Genomic DNA, 17,913 nt, shown 5'->3' on the forward strand with positions numbered 1-17,913 from the left:
CCTTTCTTTCATTAGAAAATCACCAAAAGTTGTATATATGAATGTTTAAATCCAGAATTCCAAATTGTCCACTTCTGTTATTAATATACTTATTTTTAAAAGGAATATAGTTAAGGATCTTTGATCATTCAAGACATGAAACAAAGAGAGGAGGAAACAGGGCTAAGGCTAGTGCAAGGAGAAATGAGGAATGGAAGGAAATTCTCTCTATCCTCATCCATCTTTCCTACCCTGTCATTCTCCTATCCCACTCTGAGAATCATGAAAGACAAAATGTTTCACTTTTCTCTAAATGAAAAGTTGCTACCAGACTATCAGGTGTGGTTGGAGTGGGAATAAAGTTGGATAGAGGGAACTGATCAGAGGACTACTAATTGGAAATTCCATTTGCATCTTTTAAAAACAAAGTGTTCCTCTCTCTATTTCTTTGCCTCATTTAAAAAAAATTATATGACCATTCTTTTATGTTTGATACCAAAAATTAAAGCAAAACTTTGGTTCCAAGTATTGGTTATCAGAGACTCATGGAGGTGGTGAGGGCAGGGACCAGAGTTGGGAGCTGCAGCAGGACCAGTGGACCTAAAGCTGGAGATGGTTTCCCAATGGATCAAGAAGAATGGGGGCTCTCACATTTTTATGAGAGCACATCTGCACCAGAACAGCTATATGACTCACTGAGGTATCATTACCTTTGGGATCAGGAGTAGTGTCTCAGATGGAAGGAAAATAACCACCTCTTCAAGCTGCTTGGAATGAGTTTTGTTGTTACTGTTTCAGGGGAAAGCCAAAATAGCATTTCAAAAGTGGACTTGTTGCTTAGTTATTGTTACCTGACATTTCTTAGTTGATATTTTCTTTCCAGGATGCTTTTCCACAAAACTTATGTTCAGAGAGAGACACAATGGAAATCAATCGCTAATGAAATTTGTGGCTAAATTAATAAATCACAACTATTCAGATCATATCTGTCTGAATAATTTCTATTATGGTGAACATAATTGTTAGATTCAGCATGTAATGAACCATATTGTTGGGTAAAATTCTTATGACAATTGGGACTAATAGAATAAATTAACCTTTATTCTTCCTAGCTTGACATTACATTGGACCATGTTAATCTGAAAGCACCTGGAAGAGTCTCATCATTAAATCGCCATTGTGACTCTCCCGGCCTTCTGATGGACCTTGTGAGGCTTTGGGAAATCAGTGGTGTTTGGTGTTTTTAAGTGGGTGTCTTTATCTACAATCAGCTTTTAGAGTGTTTGGTTCTGTGAGTGCATGTCTTCACGAGATGGAAACAGGACCAACCTCAAGAGCTGGAAAGCACCATAAAACTTCAAAAAAATTTGTCTGGAGCACATGCATAGGAGACTTCTGTGCTCTGTGGTTGGCATGCAGTGAGGTGTTTCTAGAAAGAATAAACCTGACTCCTTTCCTAGAGGAACACACAAAGTAATGGAGAAAACAGAAGAGCCTTCTGTGAAAGTGTAAAGGATGTCCATTCTGGAGAAATCACAATATATTCAACTAGAAGTATTTTTATCTATATCAAGGTATGGCTCCAAGGTTCCATGATTGTCTTCTTGGAGGATATATTAGAAATTTTACATCCTCTTGAATGTTATCTCTTTCAAGATAATCAGTGCAGCAATTCATGCTGGTGTTACTGGGACCATCTGAATGATCTCTGCTTTAGGAGAATCTGGCACCTGCCATTTTAAATGCCTTGGATGGAACACCTGTCTTACCCTTGTAGCAGGAAAAATGGCCCTTGTTAGAATAAAGAAACATGAGCAATGTTACAATTAACCCAGCTGTTGGGAGCCAGCGACCGCACCCTGAATATGGCGCTGGTCTCTGCTTCCGCTTCGTTAAGCGGTTAGAGTTGTTAGAAGTAAACAACTCCTTGTAAGGCTGTGGGGCTGGGCTCTAGCCTGCTTCCGCTGCGCTGTACCTATTAGACTTTTCCACGTGGTGCTAGTTCATTGGCGGGGCTGGGTACTTAAGCTAGGGCAGACCAACCAACCGCTCGCGCTCTTTCCTTTCTTGTTCCTGTTTTCTCATCATGCTTCAAGGGTCCTGAATAAACTGCTGAAAGAAGAATCCTGTGTCATGTTTCCCTTGCTGGCGAGGGGTCGCGACACCCAGCTTACCTTGTCTACTTGTGACAACATTTAGTGACAATGACAAAACTCAATGCCAAATAAGCTTCTCCTGTGGCTCAGACCTCAGCCTTCTTTTATCCATTACTAACACGAAGACCAACACTTGGTACAATATCCTCTATCGCCAATTAGTGTCCAAGGTCCTTTTGGTTTTGTATTAACCATAAAACTGACCCCAATAAAACACATAAGTCATGAAATCACTTCCCCTTACCCTTGATCCTGCCTCTCTTTCTTTCTTATGTAAATGGAGTGGGGTGGAGTGGGAATATGTGGTCCATGATATCAATTGTGTTGCCATGACTGTCTGTTGGGCATTGCAATTCAGTACCCTTCTCCATTTGTTTGTTTGTTTTGGTAAAAATAATAAACTTCTTGTAGGGAATTTGTGAAGAGTGTCATTACTTTTGCTTTAAGCAAATTCCTAGGAAGAAAATTGAATTTAATTGATTTATTGGGATAGAAGTAGGAATAAATACTAACCCTGAAAGATATCCTCCCCACCACCCAAGTGCCAACAATCTTGGGATATGTGCAAACATTCACACGTCATTCTATGTGCCACTTGGACTTGCATCATCAGCTCCATTTTTAACTGGTTTAGACTATGATTAAACAACTTCAATCTTCCCAAATTAATTTAAAGAAGTTTCTATAAGTTTGAAGAATTAAACTGATAGGATTTAACAGATAGGAGTGGAAAGGGTTTTTTAATGGGGAGGTGACTCTGCCTGAGTGGACAGCAGAGAGCCACTGACCCTGAGTCTGTCCTGAGGGTCAGAGGCAGCTGCCATGCAGCCCCTATCGAAGAATCCAGTACTTTCCACTCCCTCCTCTAGAAGGAGTTAGGAGATGCCCAGGCTGCTTCTCCATAGTTGGTCTTTCCCCTCCCTCTCCCAGCCTCCAGTTTTGCTTCCAATAGTCTGTCCTCAGGCCTCTGGATGACTAATTTTAGCCCTACTGTTACTGGGCTTAGGGTAGACAAATCTACTACTCCTATTGGTCTGCCTGTTGGTGCTGAGTGGATGTCAGTGGTTAGCTGGGCTCTTCTTGGCCCAGATCCCAGTCCCCAACTGAGCTGAGCCTGGAGACAGCCAGCAGAAGGGACCTGAAGCTTGTGGTAAGCTGGTGCTCTAATTCCTTTGCAAAAGTGATGTCTGAGAATGGGCATGAGGCTATTTCATCTGGCTGATTGTGGAAGTGGGAGAGAGACAGGGAAATCTATTCTTGAAAGTGGTGTACAGGTTTGAAGATGGTGTTCTCCCAGCTGCCTTTTCAAAGCCATCAGAAACCGTGTACAGGAGGAAATAAAAATGAGGTGCAATTTATTCAGCACACCAAGGGACCTTTCCAGGACACAGTAGGTATTTCTGTTTGGGTGCAAAAACATTTAGTTTTAAAATTATAAAACACTATCATCTTCTTCTGGGTGATTTTGTCCTATTGGTAATCTGAGCAGCGTGCATATGTGTTTGTGTCTGCAAATTACTTTGAAAAATGCATGTTATTTACTTGTTCTGAAGAGGCTCTTAGGCTCTTTTGTCTAAATAGGAAATTTGGATCTAATAAAATGAGGCTATTATGGACTCCCAGGCAAGTCATAATGGAGACTAATACCTTTAAAAATTCAAAATTAAAATAAAAAACAAGCCAGTCATTTTGGTTATCTATCAGGACAAAGTTCAATATAAACCTCCATAACTCATTTTTTTCTGCATTCTCTCTCTTTAACACAGGCAAGGCAAAACGCTGGATACATGAGAAAGTGTTTTCCGGGGCTCTGAGAAACACTGAGACCTCTAAGCCTTGTTACCAAGAATGTCTCCTGTCATGGCCTCCCAGAAACTAAAGAGGAGCAATTGGGAGTGTTCTCAGCATTAAGTCTTTGTGCAGACAAGGGGAGTGGCAGGGAGAGAGGTCTCTGCCTGGACATTTTATTAAATGGGCCCTGGGGGAAGCACAGATCCACATCATCCCAGATGAACCCATGACCCTGCACAATAGAGACCTGAGAGGCAAATGTGTGGTGCCTTTGACTTGGAAAACTTTTCTGCCATGGCTCCCATTTCACCCAAGTTTGGTACCATTTTTCAAGTTTAGTCATCCATTCACCTTGGAGGCCCAGACTTTTCTCATCTCCCCTTGTAAAGGTATATTTACTGAGGGGACCTTGGGACCCCCTGGCCATTGGGTCTTCTTTCTTCCTATAGCATTGAAACTCCTGTAGCTGGGTTATGTACTGTGCCCTGCTGTTCTCTCCTAGACCTCACTTTCGTCATCTGTAAAGTAAGCAGAGGCAGACATTCTTTCTCCACAAAACCAATGTGTAATTACAATAGGTAAAATAATGTTCTGGTAGAGCTGTTTTGCAAGAATAAGCAAGGAAACCCGGAACCTCATCTCTGCTTGTTTTTTTTTCCTCAATTGCTTTGATGGTCTCTGAGGCCCACAAGGCCAGAATAGTCCAGGTTCCACCAGTCACTACTTGAGTCTCCAGGACTAGATGACTGCTAAGTCTTTCCAACTCTCAGATTTGGAGGTTCCAGTTATTCCATGGGCAAATGACCACCTCTAACCTCCAGGATTGTTTTGGTATATGTAAGATTAAAAGGGTGGAGCCTCTGGCTTTTGTCTTCCTAGTGGTTTACCCTCTTCAGATGAAAAAGCTTGATAATTTGGGGTCTTCTAAGTCAATTTATTTTTATTTTTTACTTATTTGATTGTTTTGGTATGGAACCCAAGGGTGTTTAACTACTGAACCACATCTCTAGCCCTATTTATTTATTTTATATCTTTATTTATTTATTTTTATGGTGCTGAGGATCGAACCTAGGGCCTCGAATGTGTTAGGCAAGCGCTCTACCACTGAGCCACAATCCCAGCCCCAGTCTTATTTATTTATTTATTTATTTGTTTGTTTGTTTGTTTGTTTGTTTGTTTGTTTATTTTTATTCTGAGACAGGGCCTTGCTAAGTTGCTGAGGCTAGTTTTGAACTTGAGATCCTCCTGACTCAGCCTCCTGAGTTGCTGGGATTACAAGCATGCACCATGGCACCCTGCTTCTAAACCAATTTTTATAAAACTGCATACTTGGGGAAACTTCTCCCACATGGTGTTTTCCCAGTTGATTTGGGAGGGCCCAGTGTAACACCCACATCATTGCCCCAAAGAGGGTCACCATACCTTGTATTTGACAACCTCAATGAACTGGTCTGTTTTGAGGGGGTGTCAGGAGCTGAAACAGATGCCCTTGGGAAACACCCAGCAAAGGGCCAACTTGACTTTCTGGAACTTCCCTGGTCATAAATCTCAGGCATCCTTCCTGGAGGACTGGAGAGACCAGTGTCACTGGGAGGCTCTTGGTGGTGGCTTGGCCTTTTCTACCTGCTCTGTGCTTTCTCTTGGTCACAGGACATGCTGGCTGGCTGCTTTCTTCTGGAGCCCTTGGTTTCTTAAACGATAATGAATGAAAGATCCAAATCTGTCCCACACAGGTAATCTTTGCCATCTTAATATTTGTTAAGCTTTTTTGATTTACTGAGAAGTTAAAGTCACATCAGATCACAAAACTGCACATTAGATCTGCTTCATGAAACACCCTGAGTGAACAATTTAACTCATTTATTTCACCATCTTTAAACCAATGTAGCTGAAGATTTGCACCTCCCCTTTATAAATCTTTCCATTTATCTCTGACTCAGGTTTATGGGGAGGGTGCAGACCACGTCCATGCTGCCGTTTTACACATGGCCATTGAAATCCGAACACGGACTGCTTGTCATGGAGAGCAAGCCCAGCTGACAGGTGTTAAATCAGCCAGAGAGAAATTTCATTTGGGAAGCCTGAGGAATGTGCTTTGCACCTAGGGCTTCCCTTGGGCATTTGAGATTCACCAATACCTCACCCTTCTCTCTCTTAAATCACCTCTTGTGTTCTTTCCTTGTTTGTTTCTTTCATTCCACCAAGTCCAACTAATTTAAAGGGAAATTTAACCAGTCAAGGTTCTACCAGAGAATCCGTTGTCCTAAAAGGTAGGGTTCAGGCTTGGGTGAAAGAGAGGGTTAACAAATTAGGTCAGAAAAAATTTAGACTATGGCTTTCCTCCACTGAACTCTATTTTTTATTTCTTCTGAGGAAAGATTATATCCGAAGAGGAACACAGTTACTCTGGCATCTCTGTTACCATAGGAGAGTGGAGAGACTTTGATCCTGAATTAAGATCCCAGTGTTGGGCTGAGCTTGGTAAGGGGGTACTTTCTTTGGCTGCCTGTCCTGTTCCTACTGTGATCTAATAAGGGAAAAGACACTGGTCAGCTCTATTGTTATCTTTAAGTTATTTTGAGTTTTATTTGCAGTGTAATATATAATCAATTTTAAAAAGTGTTCCAAGGATATTTGAAAAATATAAGTATTCTGTTTTCTATTATGAAGTTCAAACTCTATTAAATTTGTTTTATGATGATGATCTTCAAATCTGTTACGTCTTTATTTTTTATCTATTGATTTTTTAAAATGAAAGTTAATATTTCCCACTATTGATGTGGTTTTCTCAGTGTTTCTTTATGCTTTTAATAGATTTTACTTCATAAATTCCTAAACTTTTAGAAGTATAAATGTCTGTGATGGTTATATCCTTGTGAATTTTGCCTCTTACGACTATTAAATATCAATCATTATTTTTTTCTAAATTTACAGTTGTTGATATTTCTGATCAATTTTTTTGAAATATTTTATTTGAAAATTAAAAGTCAACAAAAAGAAAACCACCAGCCAAAATGAACAAATGCCTAACATTTTTCATATGTAATTCAGATTTTTAAAGTGAAATATATTTTATTTTTAGAGATGTTTCAGGTTCACAGCAAAAGAGTGGAAAGTGGAAAAATCCAGAGATTTCCCATATCCCTCTTCCCCTCCCCCTAGAGTCTCCCCTGTCATTCACATTCCACACCAGTGGGGTACATTTGTCACAATCAGTGGACGAACATTGACATATTCTTAATTAAAGTCCCTAATTTCTGTTAGGATTTACTCTTGGTGTTGTACATTCTATAGGTTTGCACAAATGTGTGATGATATGAATCCACAATTACAGTATCATACAGGGTAGTTTCACTGCCCTAAAAATCTCTTGGGTTCTGCCAATTCATCCCTCTCTTAACCCTGATTCCTGGAAACCACTGATTTTTTTACTATCTCCCTAGTTTTGCTTTCTTCATAATGGCATATACTTGGAATCATACAATATTTAGCCTTTTCAGATTGGCTTCTTTCACTTAGTAATATGCATCTGTTGCTTGTTCATGGTTGGACAGCAAATTCCTCTTTAGGGCTTGTTATGGTTTGGATGTGAGGTGTCCCCTAAAAGCTCACGTGTGAGACTATGCAAGAAGGTTCAGAGGAGAAATGGGTTGTGAGAATTTTAACCCAATCGTGAATTAATCCCCAGATAGGGATTAACTGAGTGGTAACTGAAGTGGTGGGGTGTGTCTGGAGGAGTTGGGTATTGGGGGCATGGCTTTGGAGTATATATTTGTATCTGTTGAGTGGAGACCTCTCTCTCTCTCTGCTTTCTGATCATCCTGTGAGCTGCTTCCCTCTGCCACACTCTTCCACCACGATGTCCCGCCTTACCCTGAGTCCCAGAGGAATACAGTCTGCTGTCTATGGATTGAGCCTCTGAAATGGTGAGCCCCCAATAAACTTTTCCTTCCCTAAAAGTGTTGTGGTCAGATCCTTTTAGTCACAGCAGTGAAAAAGCTGACTAAAACAGAGCTTGGTAATATTCCATGAATATTTATAACAAATTACTTACAGTTGCCCGTATTTGGAAGCAACTAAAATCACACTTACTGGATCCTATAGTAAGAATATGTTTAGTTTTTAAAGAAATTGCCAACTGTCTTCCAAAGTGGCTGTACCATTTTGCATTCCCATCAGCAATGAATGATAGTTCCTGTTGCTTAACATTTTGGCAGCATTTGGTGTTCTCAGTGCTTTGGATTTTGGCTACATAGGTGTGCAGCGGTATCTCATTGTTTTAATTTGCAAATCCCTAATGATGCATGATGCTGAACATCTTTTCATATGCTTATTTACCATCTGTGTACTTTCTTTGATGAGGGGTTCAGCTCTTTTGCCCTTTTTACATTGAGTTGTTTTCTTATTGTTAACTTTTAAGAGCTCTTTGTATATTTTGGATAAGACACCTATATCAGATACGTTCTTTGTAAATATTTTCTCCTAGACTGTGGTGGATTTGTTTTTAAAGAGATAAGACATCAAATATAAAGTTTAAATCTCCTCTATTTCCCTTTTTGGTCCAATGCTTTCCCTCCTCAGAAGGAATAATTATCATGAATTAGGGGTCTGTACAGAGCATATTTTTATGTATTTACTGAATGCCTTTGTAAAGAGTATGTAATAAATTTGTGCTTTTAATAATGACTTAAAAAATCTCATACCATACACTACATTTCAAGGCCTTTTCTTACAGTCTATCTAGGTTTTTCAGAGATCTGTCCATGTTAATAAGTATGGATTTACTCATTTATTTTAACTGATGTGGAGTATTCTTTAACACAAATGTATCACATTTTGATATTCCTTCTCTGGATTGCACATTTCAATATTTCTAACTTTTTTTTTTATGAACAAATCTTCAATGTCTCATTTGTTTGTGAGAGGTTCTCTAGTATGTGAGACTAGAAGTAGAGTTTCTGTGTTATGGGATGTGCATGTTTATTTTTTAGCTGTCCTAGAATATTGCCAAATTTCTTTTCACTATGGTTATGCCAATTTACACAAATGATGTGAGATGTTTGAAGTGCTGCTGTTTTTTTTCCCTGTATTTTATCATGTCTGTTTCTGGTGTTTCAAATTTGTTCCACTGATTGCTTGTCTATCTCTATGCCACTCTGGTCCCCCTTATTTATAACTTTATAAAAATTTTTGATTTTTCATAAAGCAAATCCTCTTGCTCATTTTTCCTTTTCTGAATTATCTTGGATATTTGTCTACTTTTACTATTCTTCATACATTTCAGAATAGTGCTAAAATACCCTAGAAACATCCTCTTGGTATTTTGATTGGAATTACATTGAATTTATAGAATAATTTATAGAGAAACATTTTATTGTATTGAGTTTTTCTATTTATAATCATTTTTTATCTTGCTATTTATTCAGGATTTCTTTTTATGATCTTTAGTAACATTTAATGCATTTTCCTCATAAAATTTTACATATAGTTTGTTAGATTCACTTTGGTAGTGATATTTTGTTAAGATACTTTGCATTTTTATAGTATGGATTTTATTTTGGTTCCTATTACATTTTCCAATTGATTATGCCTATGTTTAAATGCTTTTCATTTTTATGTGCTTATCAAATGCCTAGAAATCTTGGTGTATTTCTTATTAATTCTAGTAGTTTATTTGCAGATAATGATAATTTTGTTTTATTCTTGTCCTGTTGCTTTGGCTAAAATTTAATATCAGAATAAAAACTCTTATAAATGAGGAAGGGGGTGATTTTCTTGATCTGATAAAGGGTACTGACTGACCAAAAATTATAGCACATATCATATATAAGGGTAAACTTCATAGTAAAAATTTTAAGTGCATTTCCCTTAAAATCAGAAAAAAAGACATCTCTTAACTCCATCTCCTACTACTCAATATCATGTAACAAGTAGCTTTTTTGAAAGATATGTTTAGTCACATTAAGGAAATTCTTTTTGATTTCTAGCTAGCTAATAGCCTTTTGTGTATAGTGCTAAATTCTATTCAAATTCTATATGTGTTGAGTTAGTCATATGCATTTTTTACCTTCAAGCTGTTAATATAGGCAGTTTCTTTTTTTTTTTTTAAGAAGGGTTTGATGCTAAACCATCCTTGCATCTCTGGAATAAAATTCTTTTTTTGAAAATGACATATTTTAATATACTGCTGGATTCAACTTACTAAATTTTGTTTGTTTTTTTCTCTTTATTCATTCATGAAATAGGTCTGCTTTAATTTTTTGTCTTGTCATTTTCTATTTGCATCATCAAGGCTACATTAGTCTCATATAATACAACAAATAGGAAAGTCTTGCTCTAATTTTATTTTTCTTTAAACACATTGAATAAAATTTTCTTTCCTTGAAGATTAAGTAAAACTGGGCTACATGATGTCAGTCCTTTGAAAACAATAGCTAGAATAGAGTCAATGGTAAATGTTCCATGAAAAGAAGAGAAAATGTAGATAGAAATGAAGTACATGTATGAAGACTTGAATTGGGTGTCAACATACCTCATATACAAACAGAGATATGTGTATTAAGAATTGCAATGCAAAAAAATACATGTATAATGGCATAAATTGGTGTGAACATACTTTATATACAGAGATACAAAAAATTTCGCTCTATATATGTAATAAGGATTATAATGCATTCTACTGTTGTTGTGTATTTTAAAAAATAAAATCAATAAAAATAAATAAATAAAAATACCAAATACATGTGTTAAAAAATAAAATAAAATATCAAAAACAACAAAAAAATGCGGGTCTTTGAATCATACTGAGATATTTATATTGAGCTTTCCGTCGGTGCAGCAATGTAAGCTAGGCATCGCCTGCGAAAACAAAGGGTTGTTCTCAAAAATAAAGTCTTGAAAAAAAAGGTGGACCAGAAGCAATTTTAGAATTTCACCCTTTATTCAGGAATCCTGATGGTAAACCTAATTTCTAGGTTATTGTTTCAATGTGCTGGTGTTTCTCATTAGTTCTATGAGGGTTTTTCACCTGAAGTCCAATGTCACCTGGTGATGCTCACACCAAATCAGCTTTATTTGGTTACTGTTTGTCTAGTGTGTCTTCCTTTATCTCATTTAAAAAAAAAAATTTTTTTTTGAGACCAGCATTGAACCCAGGGGTGCTTCCCCACTGAGTCACATCCTCAGGACCCTGCTAGGTTGCTTAGGGCCTCACTAAGTTGCTAAGGCTTGCCTTGAACTTGCAATCCTCCTGCCTTAGCCTCCTGAGTCTCTGGGATTACAGGTATGTGCCACCACACTTGGCCATCTCCTGTTTTTTTTTTCAAACATGTTATTTTGGTTTAGATATTTTAAACAGAATAACAAAAGGAATTTTTTTGTTACTAATTTAAAAAATCATTTTGAGGCTTCTATCTTTAACAGACTCATTCAATCTATTTAAATCTGCTATGATTACAAATAAATTATGGATTATATTTACCATCTTTTTAATTTTTCTGTTCACCATTTTTAATTGATTTTTTAAAAAATAAATGACAGTGGAATGCATTACAATTCTTATTACACATACACAGCACAACTTTTCATATCTCTTTCATATGTAAAGTATATTCACACCAATTCGTGTCTTCCTACATGTACTTTGGATAATGATGTCCATCATATTCCACCATCCTTGCTAATCCCCTGCCCTCTCCTTTTCCCTCCCTTTCCCACCCCTGTTTACCATTTTTTTCTTCTCTCTCTCTCTCTCTCTCTTCTCTCTCTCTCTCTCTCTCTCTCTCTCTCTCTCTCTCTCTCTCTCTCTCTCTCTAATGCTTTTCTTGAATTGATAAAGTATCAAGTTTTCTGTTTCACTCTCCAACTTTGCAGCGATTTTGATTTCAATTTTGGCACATGGAAATGGTGATTTGATTTTGGGGGTAACTCAGCCTTATAAACATAATTAAACCTATTTTATTTTGTGTTTGTAGTGGAGCAAAAACTTTTACCTGTAAAAATCACATTTCTTTCTTGTGATTCTGGTGTCTTTTCATTTTCAAGTGAATTTTGTTTTGGTTTTTTTTATGTTTCTCCATCCCACTTGAGAACCTTTGTCTTCAGATAAGGGAGTTTAACCCACTCAGCTCGGTGCTTTGGGGATAAGTGTTATGCGTTTGGCTTTGCTCCTGCCCTTTATTGTTCCCGGGCTGTTTATCCTGTGCTTTCTCACATCCTTCTTTCCCTTTCCCTAGCTTTGCTGGAATGATGCCTCTTTGTTGTTTTCTCCTCTCCTCCCTTGTGTGAAGCCATTTGGAATTCTAACATCTTGATTGTATTCTACCAGTGAGAATCGTTACAATTTTAATAAACATTTTTTTAAAAATACATGTTTCATCACTAGTTTCATGAATTTAAATGATCCTCTTAGATAACCACACTTCCATTTATCTCTTTGGATTATCATAAAATATTTGACTTCTTATTCCCAAATTGATACCTATTATTTTTTAAATGTCACCTCCTCTTTTTTTCATGGCCACATCACCAACACTCGTTTAGGAGTAGTTATTCCTGGTTTCATTGATCACAATTAATTTGTGCACAGGTCTTCTTCTGTCATGAAGTCTTCATTTGAATGTACATTCCATTTGCCAGTTTTTGTTTTTGTTTTTGTTTTTGTTTTAAGAAAGAAATATAATGGTGGACTTCTGAATGTTTATGTCAAGAATTTTCTTTGTACCCGTTATGGTTTGGATCTTAAAATATCCTTCCAAAGTTCATGTGTTGAATGCTGAGTCTCCAACATAGCAGTGCTCAGAATTGGGGTCTTTGAAAGGTGACTGAATCATAAGGGATCTGACTTCATGAATGGATTAATCCATTTATAGTTTCATAGCTTAATGGGCTAGTGGGAAGGGGTGGAAGCTTTAGGAAATGGAGCATAGTTGGAGGGAATAGGTTATTGGGAGCATACCCTAGAAGAGTATACTTTGTGCCCAGCTCCTTTCACCCCCTTTCTTTCTCTTTCTGCTTCCTGGCAGCCATGAGGTGTGAAGCTTGGCAATGATGTTTAGGCCCAAAGCAACAGGGCCAAGTGTCCATGAATTGAAAATAAATCTTTCCTCCTTTAAGTCATTTATCTCAGGCAGTTTGTCACAGTGACAGAAAGCAGCCTAATACAGTACCCACACAGAAATGTTTGCTATAGTGAACATAGAATTCCGTGGCAGACTTTTGATTTAAGAATTACATATAAATGTATTTTTTTTCCTTTTCCTTCTTAGTGTTGTTAGTGAGGATTTAATGATAGTCTGGGTTTGTTTGTTTGTTGATTAGTACTGAGGATAGAACTAGAGGTGGTCAACCACTGAGCCACATCCCCAGCCCTTTTTTTATATTTTATTTGGAGACAGGATCTTGCTAAATTGCTTAGAGCCTTGTTAAATTGCTGCAGCTGTCTTTGAACTCATAATCCCCCTGCCTCAGCCTCCACAGCTACTGGGATTACATGTGTGAGCCACTGCACCCAGCTGAATTTTTTTAAAATGAAAATTAAATTATCTGGAAATCAAATAATATATGTTCTTTAATTCTTAGGGTTTCACACATTTTAAACTATGGATCATTTCCCTACTCCCTCTGATACTTGGCAAATAATTTCAATGTGAAGGATTAGGTCTTTCTCCAATGTGGAAACTTTTCATCTATTAGTTTTTTGATTATTAGTTTTCTCTCACCCTCCACTCTTTTCTTCTGAACATCTTTTCATACTGATATCGATTTTCTTGGCTCCATCTCCCATGACTTCTGTCATTTCTTTCTCAAGTACTAGTATTTTTGTCTTTAGGTTCTTTATTTTGGGAGAATTTCTTAAAAGAATCTTCTACATCACAGATCAAGTTTCACTATTATTTCTTCAGCAGTTCACTTGTTCCACTGAATTATTATTTTGTAATCAAAGAATATGGACTTGTATTATCCTCACATCGTTCCAAATCTTTTAAAAGAGAAAATTGTTATTAAAAAAAAAAACCGTTTCATTGAGGCATATGATAAAATTCACCACTTCTCACTGTGCAATGCAATAACATTTGACAAATTGTATGCAGTTATATAACTCTCACTACAGTGATCATGTAGAATATTTCCATAACCCAAATAAGTACTCTTTTGCCAGTTTGTAGTTAATACTTTCTTGGCAATAATCCATCTGTTTTCTGTCACTGTAGTTTTACCTTTTCTAGAATTGCATATAAATGGAGTCATTCCTTACTCTTTGTGCCTGACATCTCTCATTTAACACAATGCTTTTGAGATTCATGCATGTTGTTGTACTGCTTTTTAAATATTTATGCTATTCTTTTTAATGAATAAACAAATTTCTCTCTGTTTACCAACTGGGGACATCTCTCCCACCAAGGTTTTGAACATAATGAATAAAAATGCCATGAAAATTCATGTACAAGTCAATGCATGTACAAAGTTTTGGGACTGATGGGTAATATAGTAAGTATATATTTAATTTGACAAGAAGCTTCCAAATGCTTCAAAGTAGTTTAAAATTTTGCATTGCTCTAAGCAATGCACAAGAGTTCCATTTCTTCTTGAGTAAGCTTTGCTAGTTTGTGGCTTTCAAATAATTTTGACGAAGGTAGAAGTTTTTGGAAAAATATCAGGCCCAGAGAGGACTGGCAACAAAGGGCAGTTTTGCCAACTTGTGCCCCTATCAGTGTCTCGGAAGCAGTTGTATTCACAATGGACACAGCTCCTAGCATGAACTCCTGGCAAGTGAGCAGGCAGTTGTGTTATTCGTTCCAAATGAAGTCCCATAGGAAAGGAGGGTAGCTTTGGGAACTTTCATTTTGCATCGAACAGTCTTTTATTCTGCAATTGTTTGCCTAGGAAGAATCTAGGGCTTTTCTGAGGGTGTGGGCAGAGGTTTTAAAAAGCTGACCTGGAAGAAAAGTCCTCAAGTTGTAAGTGGAATAGGGTGGTGGCAGGCTTTCCTCCCTACTCTAGGCCACATTTATTTTTTTTCCAGTGCTGGGATTGAACTTGAGATAAAGGAAGACAGGCCATGAAATAATCCCATTGTCTTCTTCCTAGAGTTCCTTCACATCCCTTGTAGTAGTGTTCTACTATTGCAGATGACCCCAGATTTAGCAGGTGAACACAACAAACATTTATTATCTCCGGTGGGTCAGGAATCTAGGTGCTGCTTCCTTGGGTAGTTCTGGCTCAACACCTTTCACAAGGTGTTGGGGCCACAGACACCTCAAGGCTTGACTGGAGAAGGATACCCTTCCCCACTCACTCACTGGACTGCCTGCAAGACTCAGATCTGTTCCCAAGCTCATTCATGTGGAGCTGGCCAGCCTCAGTTCCTTCCTCTGTGGAACTCTCCCAGGAATTGCATCACAGCATGGTGATTGGCTTTCCCCAGAAAGTGACAGAGCACCCAGATGGAAGCCACCAACTTTGAACAGCCTGATTTCAGATGTGAGATTCCATCACATATGCCATATTTGGTTTACCAGAAACAAGTCAGTAAATCACACATTAAAGGGATGAGGACTGCATAGGGTAGGAAGGCCAGCAGGTAGAGGTCACAGACTTCCTCATTCAACTGTGTATCCTCCAGTGTCTTGGTTTAGGTTTCCTCAGAAGCAAACTCTGAAGAAAGGATTCAAATAGTTGCAAATAGTGTTTTGTTGGGATATGGGCCCAGGCAATGGTAGTAGAAAGTGGGAAAGTGAGTCCAGACTTCTGGAACTTGAAGAAATAAATTCATTTTCTTTATAAATTACCTGTTTTATCTAATTATAGCAGGAGAAGACAGACTAAGATATCCCCTCTTGTGGTCTGAATGTTTGTGCCTCTTCAAAAGGGTTATGTCGAAACCCTAACACCCAATGCAACTGTCTCCAAAGATGGGACCTTGAGAAGATAATTAATGTTAAATGAAGTCATAAGGGTTGTCCCTAATCTTATAAGATTAGTATCCATAATTATAAGAACTCATTCACTATGTACTCAGGAAAGGGCATGTGAAGACACAGTGGGAAGGGGACTATCTGAAAGCAGGGAAGAAGACCACCAGAAATTGAATCAGCAGAAGAAAAGAAAATGGAGAAAGTGATATGGGAAATATGAGAAAGTTCCATTAAGAGAATGTTGTCAGCTTGGTGCTCTCGGAAGGTGGAAGAACCTTTAAGAAGTGGGGCCTAATGGAAGACCTTAGGTCATAGTGAGATCCCTTCAAGGGGATTGTGAGAAACTGATGTCTTCCTTTCTGTCTTTCACTTCCCAGTCGCCATAAAATAAATAGGGTTCCTCTGCCATGTGTTTCCTCCGTGAAGTACCATGTTGCTGTAGATCCACAAGTAATAGAGTTAAAGAACCATGGACGCAAATCACCAAAACTATGAACCCCAAATAAACCCTTTTAAGTCAATTACCTCAGGCTTTTTGTTACAGTAACAGAAAGCTGACTAATGCAAACACTGACAATGTCTACTATACCCAGCTAGATGGTAAACCTCATGAAAGCAAGAACTGATGTTTATTACCTTTTCTCCATTGCATCATCATTATATGATGTATCACCTATCACCTAACAGATAGTGTTTGTTCCTCAATAGATATTCAGTAAAAGAAGGCAGGCTGCTGCTGATCATACCATGAAGGAACTGACCGTGCAATAAGGGCAACAGACTTGCATGCCACGGACTTACAAGACAATCGGAGAAGTACTATCCTGTAGATACTCAAGGGGTGCTTGAGTATCTATGGCCATAGCCAACTCTTCCTAGAGGTGGATAAGAGACTAAAGAAGTTTTCATGCAAGAATAGATGTCCTAGCTAACACGTGAGGAGATTTGTGAGCAGATTTTATGGCTCAGATAATGTAGGAAGCAGTGTAAAAAAAAAAAAAAAAAGATTAGCAGAGGCTTTTGCTCTTCATAAAAAGAGAATGTTGGGAACCAGGCACAATGACATATCCCAGAAACTCAGGGGGCTGAGGCAGAAGGATCCCAAGTTTGAGACCAGCCTTGATAACTCAGTGAGACCTTGTCTCAAAATTAACAAAACAAAACAAAATAAAAGGGCTGGGAATGTAGCTCAGTGGTAGAATGCCCCAGACTTCAACCCTCAGTTAAAAAAAGAAAAAAAAATGTGGGTACTCTGGACCTTCTTGTTCTCACCCTGCTCTCACCCGTGTGCGTACTCTAGAAGTTTTGTGTGGTCTGAGCTTCAGGTGATCTTCCTGGCACACCCTCTCGTCTGTGAAGTCCTCCCCAGCTTGACAGTCTGAGCACGTGCTAGTTCACCTGCCTTCTTCTCTCCCAACAAACATGCATACAACACAGGAGGTTTCAAGTCTTTACAGCAAAGATAATCTTTTCTTGATCTTTGAAAGGCAGGTACAATACATACACACACATAACAAATATTTTCCTTATTTATTTACTCTTTGTAGGAAGTCTAACCTTAATCCAGAATTTATTAAAACAGGAAAGGACTTATTAAATTGGTTCAAGTTTATCAAATATGTACAGATCTTTACATAAATTAATTTGCTTGTTTAATATTTGTAAAATTTATTAAGACTTTGGAGGAACTTAAATATCTGAGCTGCCTAGCTTAATTTGGATTAATTTTTTTTTCAACTTAAAGGACTGAAGGGGCCGGGAAGTACAGACATAAGACTCCAGATGGTCAGGTGAGAGAGGGCCAGTGGGCAGGTGTCGCCATCTGGGCCTCTCTGTTCACTAGGCCTGGAAGATACTGATGGCCCTGATGAGGACAGGGAATCTGCCCACTGTGTGATGATTTCGTAAGAGACGATATGTCAGGGCAGAGCTGGAGCCCATGCACTCCTTTCCTCCTGCACATTAATTAACAATTTACAGAGTCCCAGCCACGTGCCCAGCATGGGTTTCGTGGGCTGGAAATACAGCATGACCAAGTTATTGGCCTAGACTTTGAAGAATAAGAAAGATAA

At 38.0% G+C, this 17,913-nt stretch overlaps 1 long non-coding RNA gene and 1 pseudogene across 1 annotated transcript; both read left to right on the top strand.

Annotated features, from left to right (window-relative positions):
* LOC144367187 (transient receptor potential cation channel subfamily M member 8-like) overlaps positions 1 to 17,913 on the top strand; it is a 484,089-nt pseudogene that overhangs the window by 142,768 nt on the left and 323,408 nt on the right.
* On the top strand, positions 3,771 to 7,934 carry LOC120887363 (uncharacterized). Its single transcript, XR_005730586.2, has 3 exons — positions 3,771 to 4,315; positions 5,577 to 5,659; positions 6,305 to 7,934. It is a non-coding gene; the product is annotated as an uncharacterized LOC120887363 (long non-coding RNA).

This window comes from Ictidomys tridecemlineatus, chromosome 1, assembly GCF_052094955.1.
Source record: "Ictidomys tridecemlineatus isolate mIctTri1 chromosome 1, mIctTri1.hap1, whole genome shotgun sequence".
In the NCBI taxonomy this organism is placed as follows: domain Eukaryota; kingdom Metazoa; phylum Chordata; class Mammalia; order Rodentia; family Sciuridae; genus Ictidomys; species Ictidomys tridecemlineatus.